This window comes from Ochlerotatus camptorhynchus, unplaced genomic scaffold, assembly GCF_037179485.1.
Source record: "Ochlerotatus camptorhynchus isolate MF236.1 unplaced genomic scaffold, CSIRO-AGI_Acam_v1.1 ptg000239l, whole genome shotgun sequence".
Taxonomy (NCBI): Eukaryota; Metazoa; Arthropoda; class Insecta; order Diptera; family Culicidae; genus Ochlerotatus; species Ochlerotatus camptorhynchus.
This window is the reverse complement of record NW_027040729.1, coordinates 1462405-1490333: the sequence shown is the minus strand read 5'-3', so window position 1 is coordinate 1490333 and position 27929 is coordinate 1462405.

Genomic DNA, 27929 nt, shown 5'->3' with positions numbered 1-27929 from the left:
GATTATTTACAACCCTCCTGAACCTGAACCATTGAAACGAGTGTCCGTTCCATTTTATCAAGATATCGGATTAGATTTAGTTTTCACCAGTAGACATAACTAGTTGAAATCATTGTTAGGATCCACTAAAGACCCAGTTAATGTTTTAGGTAAAGCAGGTGTATATAAAATAAGCTGTAATCATTGTAACTAAGTATATTTAGGACAAACCAAGAGAACTTTAGCAACTAGATTTAAAGAACATATAGCGGAGGTTAATAAGGCCTAAAAGCAAGAGGAAAATTGCCTAACATATGGTTTCAAATCAAAGGTTGCAGAACACATCTTCACAGAGAACCACCAACTATCGACGGAGGACATCACGATTTTACGGACCGTATCTACACCATGAAAATTGGATGTTGCAGAGAGCCTCGAGATCAACAAACAACGTTATTCAACTTTACTCAAGCAACTGTTTCACGATAATTTGCGATATTCCGTTTATCTCCGTTTTTTGTAGACTGGGAACAGATAAGAAAGTTTCCAGCGGCAGGGGAACTCACATTGCTGTGCCGAGAGATTGAATAGCCCCGCAAGTGGAAGGCAGAAATTGATCATTTTGTCAAGCTTCTGCATTCATGTTCCATCAGATGTCACAGCTGTTGTTTGTGGTGACATCTATCGAAAACTAGGCACAATCTGTTTTCCTATAATTTTTTACAAAGAACACTGCAGTGCAAACCATGTCTGGTACCTCTATATATGCATTTAGATTATTATTCGAAGTTCCTCCTTTTTTACACATTCTGCACACAAAATAGCTCACCCCTCACAGAATTTCCCGCCGAATCTTATGTATGGGGCGGGGCATAAAGTATCTTTTGCGCAGAATATGTAAAAAAAGAGGTACTTCAAATGTTAAAGCAAATGCATATATAGAGGTACTGTTAGGGAAACTAGGATACATAATTGTGTGCATCACTGTAGATTAGGGAATCCAGGAAAAAATGAGTGACCACGATCGTCTGCATGTACCTACACGAGAGATAGGCACGATAGGCTATCAGTGATGTGCTCTCGCAGTATCACTTGTAAATAAAGATAGGAGAATAGCCAGTTAGCTCCCGACCGCCGACGGTACCGGTATCGATTCAGTTCGATCGCGTTGTTTAAATACAGTCCACTTTCGTAGAATAATAAAATCATTAATTAGTGATCGTATCACACCGGTGTTAATCCGAACTAGCTATTCGCGGGTGCGCACGTAGTGCAAAACGGGGAATTAACCAACAGTACCAGACATGGTTTGTAGTGTCAGATACTCTATTTTGCAATCTGTGAAAGGGAAATAAACAAAATACATGGCAGTTGAGGGATTGAGGTCGTGAGAGCAAATTTTCTCTAACAAATTTGAATTTTTTGGCTCGCTGGGAACTGGTAGTAAATCAGGTAAAACTGTATGGGGAAAAATCATTTTTATTTAGTTGTAGCTTGTTGAACAATAATTTCCGGGGAAAACTGAACTACAAAGTCTCTGATTAATTTCTTTAGGTTGCTGTTTACTTTTTTTGACCTGAATATGCACCTAAAGCGAATTATTCCCACTTCTCTCAATTTCTATATGGGGATTTTTATCACTTCCTACAAGCGGAACAGCACCATCTCTGTTTAAAATGGTCGGAAGAAATTATTAATTGGCTACACAACGTTTTAGAACTAATGACGGAATGCCGTCAGGTCCGGCGGCAAACGAGAGCTTCAGTTTGCCTGCACGGTAACCGCAAAATACCCAATAATGACTACAAAGTAAGCATTTTCGAGGGAGACTGGGACTATCCATTAAATGAGTAAAAATACTACCCATTTATGAGTATTTGTTATTCAAAAATGAATACTTACTACTTGTTTTTGTAGATGTAATTACTCATAAATGGTTAAAATTTTACTCATTTAATGGGTAGTCCCAGTTTCCCTCGAAATGCTTACTTTGTAGTCATTATTGGGTATTTTGCGGTTACCGTGTGTTGCGGCTATCACCATGTCTTCTGAAATGCGCGGAATATCGAGACTAACACATCACGTGGCATCTCAACAGTAGCATCCAGCACTTGTGTCGTCGAAGCGGAGAAATCGTGGAACACTTGCCTGAAATGACGAGTAAACAAGTCGCCTTTTTCTCTTTCGCCATTAGCCGAGTCATTCCCGAGAAACATGGAACAAGGCAATCCGGATTCCTTCCGTTTGGAGTTGACAAACGACCAAAAACTTTAGGATTCGTGCGAAGGTTCGCTTCCGTGCGTCTCACGTGTCGATTATAGAGAGAACGATTGTAATTTCGATAACTACGACTCGCAAAATTGAACAGTCGTTTGTAGTACGGCGAGCGATAGTTACAATACTTTCGGAGGGCGGCAGCGTGTTGACGTTTTAGCACGCGTACACTGAAAACGTATTTTCGTTATTTCTTTGAAACCGTTTCGTAAAAATGAATATCGTACAGAAACAAATCTTTCCTAATTGGTACGAAACATTAGTTTTTCCTGTCATCTGGCGCAATACTAGTATTACGCCTTATTCGTGTAATATACAAATTCAACTTCGTACTTTACCTTTTCTCGTTACAGATAGAGCAATGGATAAAGCACAAATCTAACGATCGTAAGGTTCATGATTTGAGTCCGGTCTGAAGCCTATTTCTGTTTTTTGCCATGTTTATTCTTTCCAATGATGAAGTTATTTTTAACCCATCCTCACTAACACACTCCACATTTTTCGATTTCCACAACCAACACTTGTGGCCCGCTGGTTGGGTGTAGCGATAGCGAGTGTGACAGTTCTAATGAAACTAGCTTCATACAATGTACACATCAATTTCGTTGCAAAAAACAACGAATAAATTCGTAGAACAAACGAGCGATTTAGTTGAATAAACGAAATTTATTTTCAGTGTAGGCGTGGGTTAGACCATGGAGGCTTTTGCGGGGTCGTCGTGCTGGGACAATGCAAAAAATAGCATCTTCCAGTGCAGCACTGCATCATTCACGCTGGCGGATGTTTCGATAAATTGTCAATCAATTTCCGCAAGCGCATTGTTCAATGCAACATAATCAGCTCGGTGAAAGTTCAAAGAGTAGCACTCAGATGACGGCTTAAAAACAATAGGCGAAGGTAAACTAAATGACACAACGAGAGCGGGATGATCGGCATCAATCAGTGGTGGCTCGACCGGCAAGGAAACAGAAGTGCCCGGTTTGTCAGGACAAGATCTAGCAAACGGCCATTTCGGTTCGGAAAAGTATTCGCTTGTGTGAACCCGTAAAAGTTAAAACCGTCCAAAAGGCATATGCGAACGCAGTGGATCAATTAATGGTGCACCACTGTAAAGCACCACTGCAAACCAGCTTGATTGTAGCCTCCAAATACGAAAGCGGGAGAGCAGGGACTTAATTGAGAAGAAATCGAGCCTAACGATTCCACATGCTCACGGATGATCGTGCAGTCGTTTTTGCTGTCGGGGGGCAGGTAGATTGCGCCTACACTAAGCTTGATTTGTGGAAGTTCTACGACAATCCACAGCTGTCAACTGAAACAGCTGGAAATGGGTGACGTACTTACGTAGCTGGCTAGTTTCGTTGATACTGCAATCAGGACTCCGCGACCGAATGATTTTTGACTGTTCCGCCTGAAGACGGAATAGAGTGACCCAAAAAGTTGCAATGAGTAAATTCGGTCGTCCAGCCACGTTTCCGTGAGCATCATAAAATCATATTCGGCCTCCGCAACATCCAGGAAAAACGAGTCGGTTTTAGTCCTCAGCCCACGCACTTTTTGGCAGTAGATCCGAAGACCATTCGAGGAGCAATCACGGGAGTTGGAAATCGAAAGAACATCAAGTACCGAAAGCTCGGGTTTGCAAACATACTCGCCTGAGGTTGCAGGCCGGAAGCCCCCGATACCATCACCGACCACAGGACCGGGACGTGATCTTTGAAAATAAAAACTTAGCGAAGATTGACTAAACTAGCGACTGAAAAAATAGGTCCAACCATCATCAGTTTTTGGATAGGTCCAACCAGAATCAATTACCCTAATACGTTTGTATCGATGCGTTAGTTCACAAGCTACAACACAAAGCCTATTAGAGCGTATTGTGTCAATATTTACACTCATTGTTCTCAAAACAAAAGAAGCGCTCCTAGCGAACTCGCTTTTTCTACCTTCATCCGTAAGACGAAAAAAAATCCAATGGCGTTTCAATGCGTTTGGACGGAATTGAAACTCGTAGGACGGATTTGGAATCAAGAAGCAGTGTTAGTTTTTTAACAATATCCCAACAATGTTTGGCTCTTTATCAAATTCAACGGTACTTATTTGAGCACAAACTTGGCCTCTAGCAAATCCAAATCTAAAATTTACTGTTTTTAGCTATTTGCATGGAACTGCTCTACTTACTACTTTTTGTAACACTTGTTTTTTTTCTCTTATGCAGGTAATTGTCCTACTTAATCCGGAGGAAGGAATCGTCTTAAAAAGTAAGATTTATTTGTTTAAAAAATGCTGCGTTACGCATAACTATGTTCTAGGTGAAGCCCCCCTATTATGATACATGTGTATGCGTTACGTAATATTTGAACAGGCCCTCGAAATAAGTCAGATCGACCATGTAGATGATCAAACTGCCAACTAGTTTCAGACACATAAAGATGTATCTACTGCGTGCAGTATTTAGGTGGAAGGGTAATCAGATAACCTCAAAATGATATTTTAAGTAGATCAAATTTAATGTAGGTGATTAAAGGAGCTTAAACAAAGATGATTGTCACAATCCACTGTTTCGTTTATACACATTTAGAAATTTTAATGTAAATTTAGGTGCTTTCAGGCTGACATACAAGCGTCAATTTTGACATAAAATTGAGTCATAATAAACGTGAAATTCAGCTCAATCAAACGTACTTCCAAAATTTTCAGTCTCGGAGCAATTAATTTTACATTACATGTTTGTTTACGTCGCATCCTTTATGTTAAAGATGGATTCCGTCACGTGTAAGATAAGGTGTTTCTAAGTGTGTATGTCTGTTATAAAATGCATTGTGGTTTTTTGAGAATCAGTGACGAACATATTGAAGCCATAAGTACTTAAATCGATCGGTCCATGGTTACAAAAATGCATTCCATCCCAATTAGTAAAAAATAAGTAATTTCGGTCTCGATAATTTACATTTGAGCTGAAATTCGGTCATTCTGAATCTTAAAAAAAAAACAAAATAGCGAATTTCAAATTTTTCAACAAATTCAAACTCAGAAATAGCCGGCGCCGGTGGTGTAGTGATAAGCGTGACTGCTTTCTCACCCTAATGGGCCTGGGTTCAATTCCAGCCGAGGTCGGTGGGATTTTTCTGAGCCATAACAATCTCTGGTCACGTCTTCCTTCGGAAGGGACGTAAAGCCGTTGGTCCCGGCCCATGTGTATTGAGTTGAATGGGTGCAATATCCTACGCAGGTGTAGAAGCTGCCTTCCTGCACATTCGATTGCCGTGGGTGGATGAACGTGATCTCAACAGCAGTGGCAGTTGTTGACCACAAGCCCCGCTCAGCGATGTAGATGCGGATCGCTTTCCACCGGACAAGGTGACGGTTGCCGGGATTATTCGCCCCGGGGATGCAGATGATGACGTTGCAAGTTAAACGTAGCCGTCGGCTGGTGAAAAGAACATTAAGCACAATGCACAGATTTTCTTTAAGGAGCACATTACCTGGTCTAGCTTATTATTCCCACATACAAAGTCTAGCGTAAAACGCACACTACGTTTAGATTTATAACTATAGCTAAACAATCAACGAGGAGAAATTAGAATTTAAATATAAATGTACAATAACGTTGCTTTAACTCATTTTACAAAACGAAACTATCACGCGAACAAAATGAAACACTTCCACTGCAATCTACGGTTCGGACGAAAGTGAAGCCAAGCCGTGACCCTCAGATTAGGGAAGATGACCTCGGCCGAACTTAACGGAAGTTCGATTTTCCCGCGAACTTCTTCGAACTAGATCGGCAATGCGAGAGATTATTCCGATCGCTGGTCCTTCGTTCAAAGTTGGGTGTAGTCACACTCTCTCTTTTCCCAGCTTTCCCGAAGATTTCACTGGACTCGGCCTTGGGAGAAATTGTACAAGGTCGAGTGACTTTACTCATGAGGCATCCTATTTTTATAGTAAATCGACCAGTGTCGTTTTGCTACTGGCATAGTTTTTGGCGCTATTTCATTCTTATTTTATTTATGACTAATTTACTATTACTATTACTATTACTGAAGGTCCGAACACACTGCACAAACATACAAATGAGCGGGAATGCTTACTACTGAGTATAAGCGAAGACTACAAATCAAGAAGACTGGCAACTGTTCTCTTCTCCCATATAAATGCCAAATGGCACTGATAACAGCGCCTCTGTCAATCAAATGTGGAACTTTGAAGCACAAGTATTAGTGAGACTGTTCATAAACAGTGACTGTGTGTATGACCTAATGTCACCGAAACGAATAAACTTCTATGACGTTTGTGAATTGTCCAAGTATTAGTGCTGGGTAAATTCAAAGGTTTTCTTGCACTAACACTTATAATTTACCCCGAGTTCTGCACTAATACTTGTGCATTTCACAAACTTCAGAGAAGTCTATAATCATAACGAGTTTGTTTTTGTTTTGCTCTACAAAATTCCACAGCAATTTGTATCCTAATCCTAGCAAGCCGGTGGTTTTTCATCTCCAAATCGAAAAACTTGTCATGGTGGATCAAGTAGAGGATTGAAACTCGGATCGATACCTAGTGAAAGTAACTTTTACTTGTGAACGAGGATCCGAAATATTGTTTATTTAGCCTGTTGTAAGTAATCAATTATAAGGAATTAGCATCTTCCATCACCATTGAGTGAACTACCGTCATTCGGAAGCTGCTGAAAATTCAAGGATTCAAAAAGAAGAAAGATTCGATACCTACATCACGATACATCGGAAGGCGTAGCAGGATCTAATGTTGGAGAAAATGAAAATGAAAGGTTGATGGATTGCAATCCCAAACGGTACGTATTGATAAAGATCATATTTCCATTTAAGATGTTGTCAGAACATGAAACCACCGGATAGTGATCCTATATATGCTTTAACAATTCTTGGAATAGACCGACCCCTTCTAGAGAATGATAACAACAGTGTCGGATTGGCCAGTGACATTCAAATAGTCAGCGAGTACTGTGCCAAGTTTCCGAGTGTCACAACTTAAACCCCCACTGTGACAAGGTGCCAAAGCCATGCGGAACGAATACGAATGCTCATAAATGCATCACTCAAGGGCTTAGGAAAAGTTAAAGATAATTCTGAGATAACAAACTAATGATCGGGGAATGTTCTCACCATCATTGGGAATGGCATCTTTTTTTTTTTTTTTTTCCCTTGATTTGTTTTCCGTCGATCTTGTTTTCCGTGCTGAGCACCAATGCTACCGACGCCAGGAAGGCAGCTCCTACACCTGGACCCTACCTATCGACCCATCAACTCATGAACCGGGGACCAACGGCTTTACTTCCCATCCGAAGGAAGGCGTGATCAGAGATGTTATGGAATGGCATCTTTGCCATAGTTTTAATTTTCAAAACAAATTTATATACGCATCCAGGGGGTAACCCTAATAAAATTATTATGGTTATTTTGCTTAACCACGTGTTCCGGGTATAATCCAAACCATTTATGGAATAGTTCAATAATTTGGGTTATCATTTGTTTATGGTATTTATTTATTAGGGAAGTCACTCTGCCACCTTGTGTTAAACACATCAAAAACACTCTTCGACACACTGAAACACCCGTCAAACACCATGAGAACCAATTTTTCAATATTTTCTGGCAGCACTGCCTAGAGTCAAGAATGTTTACATGTTGCCCATTTCTGTTTTTGTTAATTTTTTCTGAAGTCTGAAGTAGACATCTCTCTCCAGCAATCTGTAGGATTTCACCAAGGATTCCACAGAAAACTGATCGGGAAATGGAACTAACACTCACTCCCGCAATTGGGAAATTGAAAAAAAAAACAGACAGTTTAGCATCTAGAACAAGCTAGAATATCTGCAACTGTATATGAATGAAGGAGCGGATAATAATTATCACGTCAATTATTGACTGATAGCTGAAGAGAGATGTTTCTGTCTAATTTGGTAGTCATTCCATATACACAATGCCAAATCAAAGAGCTTCATCCTACTAGCTGCGACGTACAGGAAGTTCATATTCTTAGATCCAGAGATTGTTTAGAAAGGGGCATACTCGGCTGGGTTATCAGGGCTTGATTGCAACTGGAATTCGTTTGGGATGGATTCGAGAGGGCTTTACTGGTTTGAGCCAGGATCTTAAGCATGAGAATTTTACTGCTGAGGGAGTACTTTTTGAGATGAGAGTCGGACATATACAGCACCCTCTTTTAGATAGGTGATGCGGATGACGATCAGGGATGAGAATTTGAATTCTCGTATGTTTTTTCCATGGGATTCCATGCTTGCATTGTGCATTATTAAATTGGAAATTTTTTGGCGAGAGCAAAAAAATATAATTCTGTTTGTAAACAAATGTGGATGTAATGGTTGCCAGTAATCATTAATTTTCGCTCAACGTTTGGACAACTAGGTCGACATGCAAAAACACACAGAAACACTTTCCGACACCTAAAAACACGCAAGGCAAAAGGTGGCAGAGTGACTTACCCCTTGTACGCATCTGTTCAATTTCAGCTGGAATTTTACTCGTTGTCAGCATAAAGCATAGAAAGAAACGTTTCACTTTTTACGACAATCATAACAACACCAATAATTTACATCTATTTATTTCTACCTATGTGTGTGAATGCACTCGTGAATTAACACACATCATCATACCCGGGTTCCACTTTTGCTCAGAAGAGGCGTTGCCGTTACTGTTTCCTGATTTTTGACTGATTTGTAGTCTTCGGTATAAGTAACTACTTATTTACTACTAAGTACTTGCTGTTGCTGGCCCTGCTAACATGAGGTCTCGGGTTGTTTACTGCTGCTGCTAAGCGATGTTTGTCGTCGTCGTCCTCGTCGCTTGGTCAGGACTTATGGAAAAATGCTGATGTACGGGAATATGCTGCACCGGTTATGGTTTTTGTTGTTGTTGCTTTTCGGGGTTAGGTCTACTGTAGAGGAGCGGTCCTTAACGTACCAATGAAATTTCTTTGAGAATTTAATGAAAACTAAAACCGGTAATCCATGAGAATTCCGTTGCTTATTTTGAGGCAACCCTGAGCAGAATTGAATCAGGGTTTGTTAAGGCCAGTCGAGCATGAGCGGTTCCCGTCCTAGGTACCACTGTGGAATATGCAGAGGTTTTAGTTCTGGGCGGACCCTGGTAGAGCACCACCGGTACAAGCAGTTGGACTGGACCCTGCTGCTGGCAAAGCTGTCCAAGTCGCATTTCCAAAAGGAGTTCCGTTGGAAATTGAATTACTGTTACGTTACTTCAGCATGTATGCAACCGACATTAAATTTTAATATCCAAGTGGATCGGAGCATACTCCTCTTAGCAGTGGTGCATGTTACCTCGGCAAAAATAAGAATGTTTTTTTCTGAAGAATTTTTGAAATATGTTACCTGTGAGCAGAAACTATCACTTGCCATGGTTCTACCTCTCACTGCGTGCCAAAACGTTCGTGTAGTGATCATTTGTTGATACGCTGGTGACTATCGCGTGAGTTTCAAGCTATTTTGCGCCGCTGGTATCGGAGAAAATAGATCTTACTGGGTTAAAATATAAAATTACTAATGGAACAGCTCGAGTTTGCATGTTCATTTTAAAATATAACTCAAATCACTTCGCTTTTCCACATTAAAGATGAATGCATGTTCTCGATGCCTACTGATAAGAAACGCTACAGGTCGTAAATCGAACAGCAACTAGCAGGAAGAAAATGGATGGATTGCCTTTGGCATTTGCACAAATCATGAACGGCGTTACGCTATAAATAGCCTGCACGGTAATAACTCTCACAACCCTTGCTCGTTTCAAGATTAAACACATCAAACAGTTAGGAACAAAACTGCTAGTGCTATGCAATAAAAAATTGAAAGAAGTTATACCCGCACCCCTATTAGTAGTGCAACAGGCTTGCGTGACTCCAATAGGGTGACAAGTTGTCCCAACAAACGAATCCACGCCTTCAGGCTCCAGAGGGGATAATTGAATTCATAATTTAGTCATTTGAAGTCTTGATCTGAATTTCAGATTCCATTACAGGAGGGTTCCATTTCCAAGTCACCAGAAGTCACCCGGGAAAAAACGAAATCCTATACATACACACAATCCATGCTTTGGTCGACCCACAGCCCAGTGTATTCAACAAGTATATTAAATATTAAAATAACTCTAACCACAGGTAGGTAGGCATAACCAACACACACACACACACCTGTCGGTCGAGGCGCCGCTGTAGGCAGGTCTCTGGCAGGTGGTAGAATCGTGCCATTCGCAGTCACGCGATCCTTGGTTGGGTTGATTTTGCCTTTCGCTTTCCACCCCACAAACACAACCATCCACCAAACCACCATCAGAGCAGGTGTTAAGTTGCAATAGTTCCTACGAAGGACTCGGACCAGTTGCTGTTTGCTGTTGTTCGTATGGCAGGCCATAGCAGTCAACCAAGTGAGAACATATTCGAAAACTATGTTCATATTTCTCCTTAATGCGCCGGGAGTGTCCTGTTGGCTGTGTAGGTATGCCTGTTGCTCGTGCCTTACTTGGCCGTCTTGCTGGTTCAGCAGCCAGACGACCGGGTCTGGAAAAGCTCATTAGGCTCGCTCATTTCGCATTCAACATTATGTATAAAGCATAGAAAATTGTGTTTACCTCACCATCATCGTCGTCGGCGTCGTCAGCGACGGGAAAGTTTGAGTATGTGTGAGAGTTTATGGCCATGGCTGGACTGTTTTCTATTTCTGGAGTGCTTGCGGTTCGCCAAAGAAAAGCGTTGAATGAGCGGAAAAAGGCTTATGGTCACAGGGTTCATTCACTCTAGAGCTGTGCGCCGATTCAAATTTTATGAAATTAGCAAAGGCAAAGGAAGGTGGTGGAAATCTGCTTAGATCATAATCAGCTGCTTTCTTTTGACGTAGAACTACGTCTGCGATTTCTATATGGGGGTGCACTTTGTGAAAACTGACACTGTAACTAAATTATGAAAGATTTTGAACGTTAATAACTCAGATGCCCTTGGACCAATTTCAATAATTTTATCACCAATCGATCAGAAATATTTCTACGCATCGATAACAATGCTTTTGACGGTTGATTTTCAACAATAAACTATTGAAAAAGTGGTAAATGTCAAGCATTATCCAAAAGCATCGAAATAACTAACAAATCCATCAATTACGTACATGCGAGTTAAATTTCTGAACATGTCCCAACTAAAATTCGTATCAAAAGGTTCTTTTCAATTCAGAATGCGTAATACCACTAAAACCGCAGATCATAAATGATCCGAATTACAAGCAATTCGACAGCATTACATATGCCACAGAGCATTATACTTATCAAATGCTGTCAAGCGCTTATTCTGGCCCTACACAGCAAAAAATAAATTTTAATATTACATCCAGTGTTACATCAGAGTGTGAAATGGCGAACCTTATAGTTTATTTCGTGCTGTGATAAATATTCGATTAGATATGGGTGAAATTGTGCTTGTGCCGCGGTAGAATTGATCCTTCGCGTGCCCCGTAGTGATTATTTAGTGGATAAGTAGGATAACGGTTGCTGCTGCAGCTGGTTCTTGCTCAATTTGTGTTTTTTTCCCTTCGCCCGGCAACGGGAACGCTTTAGTAAGCTGCGACATTGTAAATTTCTAAAGAGTGTGCAATATGTAATTAGGGGATTTTGGTAAGTGATTTGCCGGTTATCTGTGTGAGTAAGTGCGCCCGTGTGTTTCATTGCAAGTGCACTACACTCAAGCGGTCTCAGGCAAAGCTTATCACAGATAATGCAAATGTTCTATTCAAGTGTAGTAATTGTCTATCAGATCAGAGTTGTGACGAGCAGACTGTATCGGTTTCGGATACCAAAATGATGAGGGAAGCAATGAAGCAATTGTCTTCTGTTGCTGACTCTATCACTGGTATACGAAACAACGTTGCTGCTCAGATAGACAACGCGTTGAGCATTCATATGGAAAAAAAAGCAAAAATTTTGAACGATGCTTCTAGTTCATGTTTTGAAATTATTACGGAAAAGAAATAAGCAGCAACGAATGGTGCATCTAAGACAATTCATTCTGAATTGACCCAAAATCCCAGATGCAAAAAACGTAAAATTTCAAAATAGTGACAACGATTCGACTGATGATGTTTTTCAAGAAAATGCGAGTTTTGCGGATGTTGTAAAAAGATCTAGCCATGCTAGTACAAGTACAAATAAAAATATTAGTAACAGTAACAACCTCGTACCTATTCAGCGGTGAATTTCGTAGTGACGGTTATTCTACCCTACCTAGTTTTGTTTCTTGAGAGTGATTTTTGTATGGTGCGTTAAGATTAGTTGTTTTCCTAGCTATAAGGAACAGAAATTATAAGTAAATTTACTTGTGGCATCCACCGCCATCTTTTATTATCAATTATTTTAATGTCTGTTGGGGATTTTTCAGTTAGCGCTCAACTTCCGAGCCGATAAGTCGATGTTTTCGAACGAGCAGATATCGGAAGTCGTTCACAGGCTACTTTGTACGTTCTTTGTCGGTTTTTTCTACTGTCGCAGCAAGTACCGCGTTCGCCTCCGTCGCGACGTCATATTTCGCGATGCCACGCCGCGAAAATACGTTTCGCGTCGACTATTCGCAGTTTACGAAGCACCTTTTCCATGACGAGATACACAAGTTCAACGTGAAAGAACTTGGTCTTACGCGTAAAAATGTGCTACAACTTCAGCCAAGCAGACGGCTGGGATGTACCTTCGTGAAGGTTAACAACCTCGATCTTGCCGAGACGATCGTGGAGCAACACGATGGTAAACACGAGTTCGTGTTTGACGGAAAGTCGTACAAGCTACGAATTATGATGGTGGAAGTGAAATTTTTCGATCTACCCGAAGGCGTCTCCAACGAACAAATCGCAGTTTTCCTCGCCGAATACGGTGATGTCATCTACGTTCGTGACCTACTATGGGATACCCGTTACAATGACTTTGGTGGAGTTGAAACCGGTGTTCGTGTCGCGCGTGTAGTGGTAATGAAGAACATTCCTTCTCTCGTTACGATTCAGGGCGAAGAAACTGCGGTGGCTTACAAGGGGCAGAGGCAAACCTGTTTGCACTGCCATGAATTTGCACACATTGGCATCCCATGTGTGGAAAATAAAACACTTCTCTTCTGGTACAGAAGCTTGCAGCAGATCAATCGTACGCTAACGTTACAAAAGGTAAACCGAACAAACCTCTACCAAGCAAACCTCCACCGTACATAGCGGAGCAACGCAAACCGGTGAGAAAAGGTCCGCTTGTAATCGATCAGCCAGGCTCGGACATGGCTCCAAATCTCCTTGGAGTAAGTGCGACGCGAGTTACAACAGCACAACACAAAAGCACGCTGCACCTGCTACTATACAAAAAAAAAAACCAACCGTAACACAAGCCGTCATCCAGCTCACGCTGGTGTCAGTCCCAATCGGCACCATTGTTTCTCAACGCAGGACCGATGGCAATGAAACGGGCAGCTCGCAAATTTCGAACGGCAGCCGACGTTCACGTAGACAACCACCCGGCAAGAAAATGCGACACTCTGGAGAAGCCATCACCACCACCGAACACGAACACGTCGTCTCCGATGATGATATGCAACAATGATGGAGTACGAGAGCTGCAATAACGGAACCATCAACATCAATACAATCACTAACTCAACCAAGCTTAACACCCTTCGCACATTCGTTCGCACGATGGAACTGGACATCGTATTGCAGCAGGAGTTGGAAAACGATCAGCTTACCTTGCCCGGCTACAACGTTGTCTGCAACGTCGACCAAGCGAGGAGAGGAACAGCAATTGCTCTCAAAGAGCACATCAAATTCTCGCATGTAGAGAAGAGCCTGGATGGAAGACTGCTTGCGTTGCGTGTACACAACACTACTCTATGTAATGTGTATGCCCCATCGGGTTCCGTTCTGCGTGCCGAACGAGAGCGGTTCTTCAACAATACAATCGCATACTACCTTCGTCATCGCACCGATCACATCGTCCTAGAAGGCGATTTCAACTGTGTGCTACGACAATGCGATGCGACTGGATATAACACGAGTCCCGCTCTCCAAGCCACCGTTTAGCAACTTCATCTGCATGACGTATGGCAGTAGCTCCAACCGCGTGAGATGGAATACACATATATCACGCACAACTCTTCGTCCAGGCTCGATCGGCTTTACGTAAGTGCTGGTCTTCGACAACAGCTGAGATCAACAGCTGTTCATGTGTGCTGTTTCTCGGATCATAAAGCCGTCACTGTAGGAATATGCCTTCCTCTCCCTGACAGAGCGCATGGTCGTGGTTTCTGGTCACTCCGTCCCCATCTACTGACTGCTGAAAATATTGACGAGTTCCAAATACGGTGGCAATATTGGACTCGCCAACGCCGCAATTTCACGTCATGGATGGAATGGTGGCTATCGTGCGCAAAGCCCAAAACTAAATCTTTTTTCCGATGGAAATCAAAGCTCGCTTTCGACGATTTCAATCGTGAACAACAACATCTCCACGGGCTTCTACGGCAAGCGTATGATGGCTACCAAAACAACCGTGCCATGCTAGCCACCATCAACCGACTAAAGACAGAAATGCTCTCGCATCAACGTCGCTTCTCCGAACTGTTTGTGCGTATTTACGAGACTTTCGTTGCCGGAGAGCCACTGTCTTTCTACCAACTGGGTGAACGAATGCGCCGTAAAACGACGTAAACGACGAAAGAGACGAAATAATCGAAGATCCAGCTTCTATTCAGGATCATATGCTACAATACTTCACGCTCGTGAGCAAGTGTACGAAGAAGATGAAGGCAACCCTTTTTACTGCGAGAGACCCAAGTAACCAAAAATTCTGATAAAATGCTATTTGTGGCTTAAGCAGCTTGGTTGAAGGTGGTCTAAAGAATTCTAAGCAGCCTCATTTTTAAGTCGTTATAAGAACTTGAAAGCTCCGGTACCATAATCGAAGAGCATTCTTAGCAGCCTCTGGCGGTACTTGAACGGAACTTTTAGAAAATAAATTAAAATTTTTTTTTTTTCCTCTACACCAATTCTATATTTAAGTTCGCACTTTAATGAAAGTTATTTCTAAAGACAGTTATTTATGTGTATTCATTTATCAGCATTAGTAGTAGTAATGGAACTGTTTGAAGAATTAAGCCCAGTCCTTCTACGTGAGAGCCTCAGCACGAACCGCTACGTCATCTGAAATATAGTTAAGTGAACTGTTGTCTCGCCTATTGTTGGAGTTTTCTGAGCCAGCTGACTGACTTGAATACGAAACACAACACCTTGATGAATTTGAAGTTGGTGTTTACCCGCGCAGTGGTTAGCAATCGTAGATCGCATGCCGAATACATGGGTTCGAATCCAGGAAATTACTTTTTAATTTTTTTTTATGTTTGGATTTATTCGGGGGATCATTTTATATTTACGTACATTAAATTTTGTTACTAACAAAGACTTGTACGAATTGATTCATGTGGCTTGAAAGTTCTGTCAGAACTTGATTCGAACTTTATGGAACTTGAATGTTCTGTCGGAACTTTATTTGCACCTTATGGAACTTGAAAGTTCTGTCGGAACTTTATTTGAACTTTATGGAACTTGAAAGTTCCGACGGGACTTTAGTCGAACTTGATAGAACTTGAAAGTTCTGTCGGAAATTTATTTGAACTTTATGGAACTGATTTTAATCGTTGAATGCGGAACTTTTGGTTCCTTGGGGAGTCATCCCCGAACAAGATGCTGTAAATGAATCCACCATGAACGAGATCACAACGACCGAAAACCTTTCTGCTATCCGTACGTCCGCACCGAAAAAATCACCAGGTCCCGACAGGCTACCTAAAGAGTTCTACCTACGAACATTCGATGTGATTAATCGAGAACTGAATCTGATATTGAATGAGGCCATCAGATCCAACTTCCCAGCTCAGTTCGTTGATGGAGTGATCGTGTTTTAAAAGAAACGCGGTACAGGGAACACCCCTCGCTCATACAGGCCAATAAGCCTAGTCAATGTGGACTACAAAATTCTTTCACGGATCTTGAAGCAGTGACTTTAAATTTTACTTAGAACTCGTGGTGTTCTGTCCGGTTCCCAAAAGTGCTCAAACGCCGGACGAAACATCTTTCAAGCAACACTTGCAGTAAAAGACAGAATCGCCCAGCTGAAAACAAACAGGAGAAAAGGCAAGTTGGTGTCATTTGATTCTCGACCATGCATTTGACCGTGTGGACCAGCGCTTTTTGTTTCACACAATGCGAGCTCTAGGTTTCAACACGGCAATTGTGGGTTTACTTTCACGTATAGCAGCTGCTTCTTCGTCTCGCCTGCTGATAAACGGTTACCTATCTGCACCCTTCCCTATCGAGCGATTGGTCCGTCAAGGGAACCCTCTCTCCATGCATCTGTTCGTTCTATATCTGCACCCTCTCTTGCGGCGCTTGGAGCAAGTTTGTGGAGCAGCTCTCATCGTTGCCTACACAGACGATATTAGTGCCATCGTCACCAGTGCCCAACAGTTGGATACAATGCGAGATTTGTTCAGGCGCTTTGAAAGAGTAGCAGAAGCGCGTTTGAATGGAACCAAAACAACGGCAATCGATGTCGGTGTAATCTGCAATCACCCTCTGACTGTACCGTGGCTTTGTACGGAGAATACCATCAAAATTCTTGGTGTGGTTTTCGCCAACTCGGTGCGGCTGATGGTTAAGCTAAATTGGGACTCGCTTGTGACAAACTTTTCTCGGCAAGTATGACTGCATTCTTTGCACACCTTGTCAATACACCAAAAAGTGACGTTACTGAATACCTTCCTGTCGTCCAAAATGTGGTATATGGCAGCAAACCTCCACTTGACGGCAAAGCTGACAGTAACCATGCGGAGTTACCTCTTTCGTGGAGTTGTTGCTACAATACCAGTGCAACAGTTGGCGCGCCGTAAAGAGCATGGCGGCCTAAAGCTACATCTACCAGCGATGAAGTGCAAGGCGCTATTAATTAATCGCCACCTTCACGATATCGAGTCCCTTCCCTGCTATAGTTCCTACCTCTACCATACAAATCCTCCCCAATCAAATTTAATTTTAGACCTTCCTTGTCTCAAATTAATCCTAAAAAAATTTTCAAACTTCCCTTTCCAAATCCGCCAACACCCCTCCGCCGATCTTATCCATCGCTTCTTCGTAGAACACACGGACAGACCAAAAGTGGAGGTAGCAAACCCCGAAATCAACTGGCCTCGTGTGTGGAGCAATATTGCTACACGGAATCTAGTGTCGTCGCAGCGTAGAGCGTTGTATATCTGGGTGAACCAAAAGGTCCCACACCGGCGGCTTTTGAATATTATGAGACGTACAGACGGAGAAAATTGCACTCATTGTGTGGCTGCTGTAGAGACCATTGAACACAAATTCTTTGCTTGCCCTAGAGTACGTGGTGCATTTGAATTACTTCTGCAAAAACTGATGGCGTTAACTGGCAGACGGCGATCCTTCAAGTGCGAAGAACTTCTACGACCTTCATTAGAAAGGATATCTGTGAATACGAGAACAGCAATTCTGAAGATCTTATTTATATACATCACCTTCATTGAAAAATGTAATGATAGGATAGATGTAGGTATAGGTGCATTGAATTTCAATTTTGAAGTCGGTGTTTAATTTCTTATAAAAATAATTTTAAATAAACAAAAATGGACGTACTCTTAATAATATAAAAAAATGAGTTGTTTTCCTAGCTATAATGAACAGGAATTATAGGTAAATTTACTTGTTGCTTCTACCGCCATCTTTTATCATCAATTATTTTCATTTCTGTTGGGGATATTAGTAGTAAAATAAATCTGTTTACATAATTCAAATAGTTTAATAATTCAGTCTGCCCAATATTTTATTTAAGTTAACTTAATTAAATTATTACTCTCACTTCCATGATCGATTGTGCAAACGGTTACAGTCATCAGGACCCGATAATCCAGCCGTGCTAAAAAATTTTCCTTGATTTGTTTTCCGTGCTGAGTACCAATGCTACCGACGTGCCAGGAAGGCAGCTCCCACACCTGGACCCTACCTATCGACCCATCAACTCATGAACCGGGGACCAACGTCTTTACTTCCTTTCCGAAGGAAGGCGTGATCAGCGATGTTATGCCTCAGAACATCCCGGCGGCGCCGACTGGAATTGAACCCAGGCCTGCTGGGGTGAGAGGTAATCACGCTTACCACTACATCACCGGTGCCGCTAGCCGTTGGAAACGATGGGGATTGGATCTAACATTGGAAACGCGTCCTGTTGTTGGTAGGCGACAACATTCGCCTGTATTGAACAATCGACCATGGGACTCCATTGGAATGGTTGCTTGAAGGGAGAAAAGGAGCGAAACAAAACATGTTTCTTTTTTATGTCTTCGGGTCTATCTGGAAAGGATTGGAACCCGTTGCACAGTGGGGCGACTCCATACAAAGTCTGGCCAAGCAAATAATTCTCCAAATTATGAAAAAAAGTCATGATTATTGGGTAATTTTGGGGCGCTGAATCCAAATATGTCATCAGTTTTGCATTATAACTGGTATTTTTTACGTTATAAACGATTTTGTATGTTTTTTTATGTTAAATTTTTTATACGTTGTAACTGTGAATGATGGTCATGAAACAAGTCGTACAATGAAGATTTTTATTTTTAAACAATGCTTAGAAAACATAATTTTTTATTATTTGCCTAAAATATCCCTAAAAATAAAGTTATTATAAAAAAACAGCACAAATTAAAAATCACAATTGGTCAAATTTGTATTTTCCTTCTACTTAAACTTCTTCCTCATCATCAGCATCATCATATTCTTCTTCTTCTTATTATTCTTCTTCTTCTTCTGCTTCATCATCATCATCATCATCGTCATCATCATCATCGTCAGCATCATCGTCATCATCATCATCATCATCATCTTCTGGTACCATTTCGCTTGAGTCAGTTTTTGTCTTCATCAGAAATTTAACTTCCTCTGGTAGACTTTTAAAATTATGTTTTTCCTTCTCATAATAAGAGTTAACCATTGGATCGGTGGTGATAAGAAGTCGATTAATAATCTCCCGATTTGTGTTTTCACGCTTATCCTTCCGAGTGAAATACTCTATAGTGTTTTTAATGACTTTGTTACATTTTTCATGAGCCTCCTCCGTCATTCTTCCAATCGGCAATATCACCGCCTGAACAATGCTATGCCCATGAATCAAAATTCTGTGCATCGACGACGGCATGTAAAACCACGCGTACAACTCTACGTAGCGCTTTGCGGTATCAACACAGTAAATTTTGAATTTAGCTGGGTCTATTTGCTGGGAACAAGAAATTGCAATAAGAATGTTCCGAAGTCTTGTAATCAACTCCAAATCTACTCCTGAGATTTAGGAACTGACTTTAGGATTGGCAAAAAATCTACGAGCTGTATTGCCGTCATTGCTGTTGCCAAATCCTCCTGGCTTCGGTTTGTCGACAATCAGACCCATTTTGCTCTTGAAGCTTGCCTGAATTATTTTCTTGTTCGCCTCGAACTGCGTTTCAAATCCAGATTTTCTCCAGCGTTTGAAACTCAGGCGATAGACAATGTGGATCATGCACTCAAAGCAGCGTATCCAACCGTGCAGCGAAGAGATTCCGTAGTTTAGGTAGTCTTCATTTACTTCCAAGGTTTGGCATTTTTCATATATCATTGAATTCCGAAATCTTTGCCTTACAAGCATAACACCGTTGGGCAGAACTTGTATTGGTTAAAGTATTGACACATTTTCCGTCGATCATTGTGAGGAAAAGAGAAAACGAAACGACGATTTTGCTGCTCTTCACCATCCCCTCATAAGGTTTCAATGCACTAATTTCGCTTTCGGTACGGCTAACTTCGGTTTGAATCACTTCATCAGTTTCTGCGCAAAATTGTAAATGAAGCGGTCTACACCAATATGATGATCCTGGTCGATCATTATCCCATATAATGTCCTCTATGTTCCAATCATCTAGCAACCGCAATGGAACAAATGATGAAAAAAAAAATTGGAATCTCTATTTACATCGATTTGGAATTTTTGCTTGTACTCTGTGAGTCCCGAAGCACCATCACAACCCCACTTGGCAATCAAAGTCAAATGCTCCTCCTTACCATGTTGCAATCGGGGTTCAATAGTACTTTCTAGCAGCAGTAACCTTTCAGCGGTTTTATTTAGAATAGCCTGGAGATCAATGCAAAAAATGCGTTTTGCGGAGGATAACATTCCTTTTTGGCTCTTTGTACTTGGTAGTACGGTGGGTACCTGAAATAATAAAACCATTGTATTTTACATACAAACTCCTAACTTTAAACTTAATACCTGTCTTTTACTGGTTCCCTAATAATGTTGTAACTATATCTCGTCAGTTTTGCCATCACTAAAATGGACAACGCCTTCTCAGGTGTGATTTGAGTGGTTTGGTTGATGAGATCAATAGCCTGTTTAATTAAATTTGCTGCTTTTTAATTGTGGTCGGCACGCAAACTCATTTCCACAGCAAAGCTTAACTGATTTGACGAATATTTTGCTCTAATTTCCTCAGTACGGCGCCGCTTCGATCGATCACTGCATTCTTCAAAAGATTTTTCAGATTTTCCTAGCCGCCAAGGTGCATCAGATGGTGGTATTGCAAATTCCTCTAACTAATCTGAATGGTCCTTCTCAAAGCGGTCGCGCTTCCGTTGAGATTTTAGAAATTTCCTGTTGAATGCTTTCCAAAAAATCTCAAACTCCTTTTTCGCATTCGAAGGAACGCATTTTTCCGCGGCTGCTTTCATCTGTTCTAGCGATTCTTGATGTTTCATCGTTTCGTAAATCTGTTTTCTTTTTTGTCCGTTTCCTTTAGATTAAACAAGTACTGAGGTTCCTTGAGTCCATTCGTTATGTTCCATGTTTAACGAAAATTATTGTATTTGCACTATTTTTTTAGTCTTTTGACCGAACATCGATATTTTGATTTGGAGTTACTTTGATAATGCTCGATGAATATAGAAAAACATGCGTGAATGTCAAACAAGTTAGTTCAAGAAATGTGAAACTTTGAATGAGTATATAATCAGAAAAATTATAAGCAATAAGAAGACATTGAATTTGTGATGGCCTTATTGGAAAAAAACATTTCATAAGTGATGGTTTGAGTGCTTTTTCAAACAGGCGCAATGAGCAATCAACCAATCTGCTGATCGTGATTCTAATTTAAAATTGTAGAATTCTACCTGAGTACAAACACTTTTTTTTTCATTTCGCACTATCAGCATCCTGCGCAAGTCTGTGCAAGATCAAGTTATACTCATTCGAAACCTTACATTTTAAACTACCTTTTACAACTGGTGTCAACCATGGCAAACCCTGGCTTCATAACTTTTAAGCTTCATTTATATGGAAAAATCACTATTTTTTTAATCAAATAAAGATTTAGGCCTACTTAATAAGATTCTACAAAATGTAATGAAACAAATTTATTATGCATTGTTTTTAAAACAACTTTCTCTCAGACGTCACCATAATCCAAGCTACCGTTTCACTTCCAGTTGATTGAGTAGTAATGCCGTTTTTTTCGAAAAAATGCGAAAAAAGTTCAAAGTGACCAACTTCAAAAAGGCGTAAAACATTCAAATTTTCTCGTATGGCGTTCAAATTTTGGATTTGAACGGGTCAATAGTATATAATGGTAGAAAAAATAGAATGGAGGAAGAAATGCAATTTTTTCAATTTTGTCTAATGGCCAGCCATTCCCCACTGTGCGTTGGTTACAATCCTATAGAAAATCACTAACACAAATTCAGCAAGTTAGAGAAGCCCTCCGGAAACCCGGAATATCTCCGATATCTTTTTTTTTTGTTTTGATAAGGCTCAACCGAATTAACTTTACAGAGCCGATGATTCTTGGTCACTATGCAATACATCTTAATACTATAGTCAAAAGGTACAACACAATAAACACTTTATCTTCCGCTATCCACAAAGCCTCCTCCATCACCGCTTCCAGTGGTATCATTGTATGGCAGTTACGCCATCGTGGAGCAAAGCGCTTCCATTGCAGCAATGTACGCAAAACGTGGTCAAAATTCACACACTCATCACGAAACGGTTGCTTCCCAAAGTCGACGACGCATCGACCGAAAAAACTGCTGATGACGAACAATGAGGAGGACCACACAATGGTTGCTGCTGAGAAAACAGACGATCGCGTGGCACTCATCGAGAGTGGTCTACTTTTGTCGACAGTCGAGTGAACACTGATCTCCGATATATGGTGACCATGGTTATTTTCGTGACTACATCATAAAACTACATTAGTTTTCCAGTTGAATGTTTTTGGAAGAATTAAAATTGGAACATTTTTGACAAATTTATAACACTCCAAAGTTGACCTAAAATTTGCCTATCCCAGTTATTTTGAGTATCCCCTGTTTAAGCAGCTTTCCAACGACCAAAGCTTGAGCAACAGTCGACATCATCAAACTAACTGAACGGCGGGGGAACTAATTAATCGCTGGCAACCTTCATTCCGTCTCGCACGCTGAGCCGGTCAAGTCGCATCGGTCTCGTTGTACGATACGTTGGCGATATTTAACCGCAATGAATGAACATGATAAAGTGCGGGGGATGGTCGCTTTCCATCTCAGACGAAGAAAATCTTAATTCCACCTCGCACGAAAGTCTCGAGAAAGTTGTGGAAATGGAAACCCTTGACGTTCCAGTTGATTCGCTCTCCAGCAAAAATACTGGAGCATATCCCAAGAAAAGTTATCTCCCCCAGCCCTCTCCCCCTCCATCTCCACCTGCACCCCCCACACCATTGCCACCGAAAATCTCTGCGCTCCCCCATCTAAAGGCTTACCCAGAAGCCTCGAAAGGCCCATAGGTTGTTTTTTTCCAGCCCAAACAAAAACCTTTGAACATTCCGAGGATCTCTTAGGATCTAACCACACATGTTTTGGCCGTTACCGATATTTTCAAGGTAACACCAATAAAACTGCGCATTACCGTTGATGACCGGAAGCAGGCTAACCAAATTGTTGCGTGCGAGCTTTTTTCATTGGAATACCGAGTCTACATACCCAGTAGTGAGGTAGAAATTGAAGCTGCTCACCGAAGCGAGTCTGACTAGTGATGATTTCTTGGGTCCCGATTCCTTCGGAATCTTTAAAAACCACGCTCTGCCGAAGGTGAAGATATTGGATTGCCTTCAAATGCAGTCAGTATCCGTAGTAGGCTCCAAAAAAACTTATTCCTTGTCAAACTCGTTTCGTGTGACCTTTTCGGGTTCAGTGTTACCTCACTACGTCGCTATTGGCAAGGTTCGGCTGCCTGTACCTCTGTTTGTACCTCGGGTAATGAACTGCTCGAAATGTAAACAACTTGGTCATAAACAGCAGGGAGACAAAATTAAGCGGTCTCTGCAAGCTCGCTCCAAGAGAACGATAGCAGAACTCTTGAAGAATTCCACTTCATCTTCTCAGACCACACCAAAAAGCAGTAACACGTTCTCCATTTTGCCAGTTGATGAACTAGAATCTGACTCAGAGGGCAGTCAGGGTAATCCGGTTGTCTTCAAAGCCAATACGAGAAAACGAGCAAAATAACGCACCATTGAAAAGCCTCGTAAGGCTACTTGTATGGACTTCCCTCCCCCTCTTAGAAAAATCAAGAGGTAACGGAAATGCACCGAAACTAATTCCACTCTGTGATTATGACAACAACTTTCCGTCACTTCCAGGATCATCTAAATCCCCAGAGTTTTTCATGCAAGCAAGAACATGCCCCCATGTTCACGTTTTCTTGTATTGTGGATAGCTTCTTCAGTATATTAACAATATCTCTGACTCAACGAGGAGCATTACTAATTTAGTGCTGCCAATGGTTACAACTCTTTTGAAGCAACTAGCTTCTAGGTGGTCCTTCCTTGCATCGATCATATCCTTTGATGGATAATTTTCCGAATGAGGTCGGGGATATGGTCTATGTTCTTCAGTGGAACTGTAGAAGTCTTATGCCAAAACTTGACACATTTACATTTTTAGTTAACAACTCACTTTCTGATGCATTTGCCCTTTGTGAAGCATGGCTCTCTTCAGACAACGATCTTGCTTTCCACGATTTCGTATGGAGGAGTGCTTCTAGGGATCAACAAGCTCCATTCCTTTTACAGAATCGATCTGCCTTCGGTGACAGGCATTGAAGTTGTCGCATGTCAGGTTAACATTCGAGGTAAATGCCTCAGTATATCTTCCACCGAGAATTGCGATCTCTCGTCAAAGTTTCTCGGATATCTGCATGGTTATGCCGGAGCCACGGTTGATCTTGGGAGAACTCTCACGGTACAGGCTGGGGGGAACTGTACGACGACAACCGCTTAACCTTGATATACGACATGTTCGACTTCTTCAAAATGACAATTCTGAACACCGCACGCTATGTCTCAAGGCACTTTTTTTGCAACATTCATGTACCTCACATTTTTCTTCACAAGATGTGAGCATTGATCCTAACAACCAAATCTGTGATGGTTTTAAAATATTTCATCTAGGGTTTTTAGAGAAAAAGTGTTTTGAAGTATACTAAGTCGTTTACAAAGGCGTACTATTGATGATAGAACTGTCACGGATCGAAACAAATTCAGCTGAAAATGATTCATAATGGGACTAAAGCTGTCAAAATACTGGTAAAGTAAGATTCCCTTTTCGGTACCATAAGATATCGTAGCTTTGTCATGATCTCATAATGTTTAAATTTTTAAATTAATAAAATAATTAAACAATTGTGTAGTCTCTAAATTTACTATTATACAGCCATTCCATTGCAAAACGATATATTGGTTCTCAGAATTTGGTAAAAAATTATAATTTTCTGTAATTCCTTATCGCAACATATTTTTTTTTTTTTTGTGTCATCAGGGTGATCATTTTAATGTTAGAGTAGTCCAAAAAATTGTTTATTTCTTATTTTATTTTTTAAATGTCTCTTTTTTAAATTTATAACTTTAGAACCACTGGGCTGATTTTAAAAATCAAAATATTAAATGAAAGGTAATAAAACATTCTCGTAAATAATTTTATCAATTAACTGGGATTTTATATTGATAAATACTGATTGAATTCTATTATTATAGTTTGCATGGTTTGTAGATAGAGGTCTCAATATGTTTTTTTTTATTTTTCCTTACAAGATTAGGCTTTTTTCCACAACATATAAAAAATCAGCGATGTGTTGTTTTTCGTTAGGTGAAGATCAAAATTTCATCCTTTAAATACTGCACGTTTATCAGGCAATGGCATTTATCAAGCAGCTACAATGGTGACCAGTGAATCCAAATTGAGTTTGCCGAGTCGGCAGCCACCCAATTGCGTTGTTTTTTCTCATAGCTGATTTGAAGCCAGGCTGGAGTGTTTGACAGCCGGTGTCTCATACGTTTAGCCTATTTTTAGTGTCTGTAATATAACAAAAGTACAGTGTAAAGTTGTGTAAAATATAAAGTTATAAAGATAACTATTACACACTAACCCTATTAACACTCAGATTAAGATCTTTCTTAAAACTGAGTAAATCTTCGTGAGAAATCTTAGAATTTTTTCCCGACTGTTACAAATTTAAACCCAATGGTTTTTCGGCGACGTTTACAAAAATAACCTCGTCTAGTTTTTCACCTGCGAAACTACATGCATGACGTTTCCTAGGAGAAAAATGCGTCAGACATAATTTGAAATTTTTTTATGAATGTTTTTTTCTGCTGTGTTTTTTTTTACAAATATCTACAAACCCGCACATCTTTGATTGTCGAGTTTGGTTTGAACTTTTTGTAATTTTTTTTTTTTTTTTTTTGTTATAGTCACTTTAACACTCTTGGGTCATTCGTGACTTGTCCGGGGGTGAGATTTGAACTCGTGACTTTGGCGTGAGAGGTATGGATGTTAACCACTACGCCGGGGTCACCCCCAACTTTTTGTTAAAATCTTGCTTCTGGATATTTGTGAACCTCAATTTTCATAAACTGCTCCTTTTTCATACCGGTAAACGGCAATGTACATGCGTGAGTGGTACTCACGATATTTTTTTAGGTGGCGAACTCTCATTTTTACCTTGTTTATGTCCTCGATCACATTGCATAATGGAAGAGTAAAAGAGAATCACAAGCAATTATTTTTACTATACCTGTTTTCTAAGACATAGAGTGGGAAATGTTCCACAAATGACCCGATGAAACAGCTTATAGAAGTTACATCCAAATTCAAAACCCGGTTTTTCCTTGATTTCGACTTGACTTTCGACTTGACTTCGATGAAATTCTTCAAACTATCTTGATGTTATTTAAACATCTTTGAGTTTGGCATCTTTTACCTGAAATTCTCAGATATCTCTTAAAGTTCATAGTAATTTCCTAATGTTATTAAATTTTCCCTGGGGTTCACATACCATCCCAAAGTTTGCCAAAAAAAAAAATTCACGTTTAAAGAACTTTTTGCAGAGCATCATTGAAATTCATATAATGTTGCTATATTTCAAAGAACTCTCCTGAAGTTTGTAGAACTTACCAGAACGACATTGGACTCCCCAGAAGCTCACAAAACGTCCCTGAATTTGGCATAATTTTCCTGAAGTTTATAGAGCTTCTCTGAAGATCGAAGCACATCTTCAAAGTTTAAATAATTTTCCTGAAGTTAGTAGAACTTCCCTGAAGTTCAATGGGCTTTTCTGAAAGTTATTGAATTTTTCTGCTTCATTTCAGGAAATTATTTAAAGTTTGCAGTACTTTCCTAAAATTTACTACAGTTCCCTATAGTTCACAGAATTTCTTAGAAGGTTGCTAAACCTTCCTGAAAATGTCCATGGACAAAATATGGGAACTGCAATGAAGCTCTAGCAACCCTGTAGTAATTCAAGGTGAGGGCTACCTAAACTCACTGGGCAAGAGTAAGTAACCTCATGTAAGTTTCATTCCTGTATTATCGAGTCAAACATATCTATTTATTTAAAAAAATCCAAGTTTGTCCGCCCCTCAGGATGATTTAGTGGCAAATGCCACCTTCGTCAGCTGCTGAGTACAAGACACCAAACTTTCTGATACCTACTATCTCCTTTATTTAACTTCCGTTAAAATCTTTCAACGATCGTCGTTACTAAAGTGGCTGCATTTTTTTAAAAGAGTCGCTTTTCGAAGCACGAGAAGCGAGCTCTCTATTTTCTTCATGAGATTTTTTTAAGGGGTTACGCCTACCTGCAAACTTTCAAAAAATCGATTTTTTTTATTGTCCTAATCGAAAGTATATAAAGTTAAGAATATTTCCTCAAAAGATCAAGTTGATCCGATGAAAATTGTGAAAGTTATGCGACGTACAAAAATATTCACTTATAGTGGACTAAACCCAACTTGAAACTTTAAACGCGATTATCTCGGAATCATATTTTCAAAACCGGTGCCAAAAATTTCTCGAAATGTATACATTCGATTCGTCCGATTCGTTTTGATTTCTATTCAGTACTATTTTGTGCAGTCCACGATCGTTCGGATTTCGTCTATCATTTAATTTCGATTTTTTACAGCCGATCAAAGACAAATTTTAAGGATCAAAAATCGGCACTTCAACTTTGGAAGGCCGCCATTTT